This window comes from Otolemur garnettii, unplaced genomic scaffold (genome assembly GCF_000181295.1).
Source record: "Otolemur garnettii isolate 467f Iridium unplaced genomic scaffold, OtoGar3 scaffold00200, whole genome shotgun sequence".
NCBI classification, from domain to species: domain Eukaryota; kingdom Metazoa; phylum Chordata; class Mammalia; order Primates; family Galagidae; genus Otolemur; species Otolemur garnettii.
The window spans coordinates 1,646,453-1,651,592 of record NW_003852595.1 but is presented as its reverse complement, the minus strand read 5'-3'; positions in this window follow the sequence as shown (position 1 = coordinate 1,651,592).

Below are 5,140 nucleotides of genomic sequence, written 5' to 3'. Positions count from 1 at the left end.
AACAAAAAGGAAGTGGATGGGTAGAAAGAACAAAGGACAAAAAGAAAGGGAGGAAGAAAAAAGAAAGGCAGGTGGGAGGGAAGGAAGGAAAGAAAAGGAGAAAGAAAAGAGAGCTATAAAGAAAAATAAATGATTGTGTAAATTGTGGCACATCCATCCCTGGAGTATCAGGCAATCACTAGAAAGAAAAATGCGAAAAGGTTTAGTCTGCTTTGTAAAGTGAGAAAAGCAAAATGCAGAGACATATATATTCTGTCACCCTTTCTATAATATAAATTATAAAAAAGTCTATAGATGTGAATTCGCATGTATGTATATATACATACGCACCTATCCATTACGTGTACATTTCGTGCGCAGGTGTATTGCAAGGTACACGTGCATTACAGACATTCACGTGTGCGTGATTGAAGGTCTATTTGAGGAGAGAATGGAAGGATGCGTGCAGGTTGTTGACAGCTGTTATCTTGGGGTGGGTTGGGCAATGCTGGGAGGCAGGAAGGAGGGGAGAAGACAAATTATAGACGTACGTGATAAACATCGTGTATAGCATATGCTTCCATTACATATTTATATGTAATTTATAGATAGTTTGTGAAAAGATGTTCACTAAAGCATTGATCATTATATCAAGAATAATGTAATTTTAGATGATTTTCAAAATGTTTATCCTCATATTTCTATATATTATGTAAATTCTTTGCACAAAGTATGTTGGGTTTAGAATTTGTTAAAAGGTAATTTTAATTGTAAAGAATGATAAATAAATATAAGAGCTATATTTTAATTCCATGCAATTCATTAAATGCCATTAAATTTTGGATTATACATCGATTTGTCTAGTTATCAGGGACAATTTGTATAATTTTTAGATTATATAGCTAATATTTTATTGTTGTTCTTTACTGATTACATAATACAGAGTTTTTATGATAAAAAATTAAATATAAAACTTTCTGTTTACCTCCTATTGGTATCGCCCTGTCCATTTCCTGACATTGTAACATCAATGTCAGGATATAGATATTCTGGCTTTGAATAATTAGTTTCCAGGTTCTATAGGGTAGTAAATATTTCCATAATGCAGACTTCTTATAAACCATTGCCTTAATAATTGTATATGCTAAAGAATCAAAGAATAATTAACCAAATTAATTATTTTCTCCAAAATTTAGAACTGATAAAATGATTCTACCTGTCTTAGGTACCCTCCCATTATTGCAAATCAACTTGTACTTTACGGTATATTTTAATATTACTCCTCTTGTTATTTTGCATGGAAAATAAGCTAAACCAATATTTTTAAGTTTTGGTATCGCTAATCAGGGCACAGGAGTCTATAGTGTCTCAAAGATACTATCTTTGGGAATTGAAGAGCACAGGAAAATATGATTGGTAATTTTTTCTGTTGTATTCTAGTTATTGACTTTTACATGTTGTATAGTCTTTAGCCCTAAAGTGCAAATGCTATAATTGGTGTCATGACTCTAATTGGTAATACTTCATTTTATCTGTGTCCGTTAAATTTTGCTCCATGGTCATGCCATTGGAAATGGTGCATCTCAAAACACACCATCTATTTCAGTTGCACAATGTTATTTAAAGAGTTAAAGTGATGGTTTCTGTGTTCAGGGAGATAGAAAGAATTATTATGGTAGGAGATCCGATCCATGCTGTAGTTTAATCCCTGTGTTATCATTACCAGCACTAGCGTACAAAACACAGCAATATAAAAATGATTTAAAGTAATTAACTAAGTGAAGGGGCTGCAGTGTTAACGCTGTGCTGCTCATCTTACAATCTGACACCTTTATGGAACTCGATGATCCGTTTACTGAGCTGTTTCCCTCCCTCAGTGACCAAAGCTCAACCACTGGGGAGACTAATGTTTTCAATTATCCAAGAATTCACTGGAGACCCTGGGGAGCAGAGAACAATTAAGAAATAGGTAAATCTAAGGCACAAAATAAAGAACAGGAGGCATGAAGCATAAAAGTGACAAGGCCTTGGCAAATGCAGGCACTAAAATCCTCTCCATTCTGTCTCTGCTTGGTTATCTATTCTCGCTGAGAATGAGATCTGCTAATTCCTTCTTAAAGACTTTGAAATCACCACCTACTGCTGTTAAGTGTTCACTACTTTCATTGATTCTTTGATGCCAGTGATGTCTTCACTAAACTCTTTAAACCAGTGGAGACCCATGTGAGTAGCAGAGCCAAGATGTAGCTGAGCATAGTTATTTTGCATACATATGCTGAAACATATACAATTTTTTTTTGGCAATGGAAAAGACTCACTCGTATATTACAATCCTTATAGGGAAATAAATACTTGTCACACTTGCATATTTTCAGTTTTTCTATATTGTGCAGCGACAATCATTGTAACAATTGTTATTTTTAACTATGCTGTTGGCTAGTATTTTGATTTTCTGTTCCTTTAGTGTTGGTTTTGGTTACACCCACTGAACAGGATGGAATCCTGAAGAGGCTTGTTAAGGTGTGAACTAGGAGCTGGAGGCGGAAGGACAGAAATTCTTCACTGCACACCTGGCCACAGTTCCGCATTCAACTGTGTTCTCAGAGCTCTTCATTTATATCAGTGGGGACATTTTTTGGCTAATGAAATAGTTGAGAACACATTGTCCCAAGAACAAACCTGTGTAATCAACATTCCCAGTTCACCCTGAGCCCCTGCTCTGCTTATTCTACTTGCTTTCTCCAGCCAATGGTAAGAAACAAAGATCAGGGAGATGATACAAGGAAGTTGAACAGAAATCGTATAATAAAGATTGTTAGGACACATACAAGTACAAATTTTTATATGATAAGTTTAGAGAGCTCTAACTTTGGTGGATGTTTAGCGAGATAGTAGAACTCACCTGTGCGCATGGGTGTGGGTAACCATTGTTCTTTCTGTGTTTACCTATTACTGCCAAATGCCAATCTAATGTCTGCTATTAGATGATGGCTTATATTCTGGTCTTAAGAATGACTTCCAATCACATGTGGAAAATTGACTACATGTCAGTAGCAATAACCATAATTATCATGATCAAATAATTGCCTTTCTGGCCTTCAAATGGTACAAATGTGTGTGTGTGTGTGTGTGTGTGTTTTACAGAGATGGGGGTCTCAGTACATTGTCCAGGCTGGTCTTGAACTTTTGACCCCCAGCAATTATGGCACCAAGGCCTCCCAAGTTGCTGGGTTTACAGATTATAGGCATGAACCACTGTGCCCAGCCAAAAGTACTTTTTTTGAGCAGTGATGACTATTGTTTATTTTTTTCTTTGGCTTTCCTCTATTTTCTTTAAAAAACAAGCACACTTTTAAAGGCTGACACTTACACTTTTGATAATTTCCTAGTGTAAATTTAATTGTTCTTGCTTAATATTGTCTGATACAATTTTACAAAGATTGTATAAATGCAGTGAGGCCCATTTTCCAAAAACTTTCTTACTGAATACAAGATCATAACAGAACTCTCTGTTAAGGCCAGGGGAACATCATTTGGCTAACACTTGATCTTGATTTTAAGAAGTGTGTTCTTTTTTATTTTTAAGGAAATAAAAGTTTCCTCGATTGTCATTTTACCTGTACTTTTAATGTTTTTAAAATGCCACCTTGTCACAATGTAATGTATTTTCTTTAATCGAAAAAAAAGAGTAACAACATGACAAATAGTTTGTGACCATATTTTCTACATTAATTTAAGAAATATAATTTTATGAGAATGATTATTATTAATGCTTACCATTTTCTTTATCAAACACAATGTATTCTTAATCCCCATGTCTTCTATATGTCCTTTTAACATGGTACCTAAAAATAGATCTATTAGGAAATTACAGATTTATTTGAAAGCAAGTGCAAAGACTTTATAGTCTGTTTCGTCAAAGTGTCTTTGAATGATTATTTCATAAAGGTGAGAAGAAGGGGTGAAGTAGAACGTTTAAAGTACAGCACTATAGAATAAGCAGGAGAAAAAGCAAAAGTCATTGTTAAATAAATTCTACTCTTGCAGAATGTCAGATTTATTTTCTTTAAGTCCCAAATCAGCTTTTAGCTCCTTAATATTTTTTGAGGCTACACTAGTATTTCAAATGCTCAATATTTTATACGGGTGAAACATCGCCAGGACGTGTTTTATGGAGCTAAGTAAAAAATAGCAAATGTAGAATTCTCATTTTATCTTCTCCAAGGAAAGAGAAACTGTCTGAGTTGATAGTATAGCATTAAACTAATAGTCTGAGAAGTTAACATAATTTAGATTGTCAATATAATTCACTAGAAGATTTATTATTCTATGTATTTAAAAGTTTTTATGCTATATATGTTACATAAATACGCAATTTCACAAGAATGTTTTAAAGTCTATTTACCTAAAATGATTCTGGACACTAAATTATACTGAATGTAAATATTTGGACAGTGGAGAAAAAGCAATAAAACGAGGAATATCAGGAGTGCAAAGGGCCTGAGGTGAGAGGAACCAGGGTGACTTGGTGGGAGGAAATTAAGGTCCATTTAGCTCAACCCACCAACAGGAGTTTAAATGATCTAGGTTTGGGAGCTGGGGTGCTGGGGAAGGCATGTCACGTGAAGACTCTGTATGCCATATGGAGGCTTCATCCTGTGGGTGAGGAAGAATTTCTGAAAGGCGTTATTCAAGGACTGATAGAATCCAATTTGCATTTTGAAAGAAAATCATTCTGGCTGCAACATGAAATCATACTGGACTGGAGATAAGCATGGGTCTAAGAGACCAGTTACCAGCCTGTTGTATTTGTCCAAGGAAGAATGTGAAATTTTAGGAGACAGCAGAGTACTACCTATGACTGACATTTGGAAAGCTAGCAAAATCCCAGGGCAATTAGAGTCATGTAGAAACACATCCAAGGCACCGGAGGTGCTTCCCGTGACTGTCCCACCAAACCGATGGGTGGCTGAGGCCAAACCTTGAGATCAGAAGCACGTAAGTCTCAGTATTAGAAAATGTACATGAATCCTGTTTTCTTATTTCTGTTCATTCCAACATTAAAGGCCAGTGTGGCCAGCCTCCAATAAGTTTATTCAAGATCTGAGGGGTTGCACTTTGAATACTGACCTCAGTCTTATATTTAAGATTTTAATCCGTT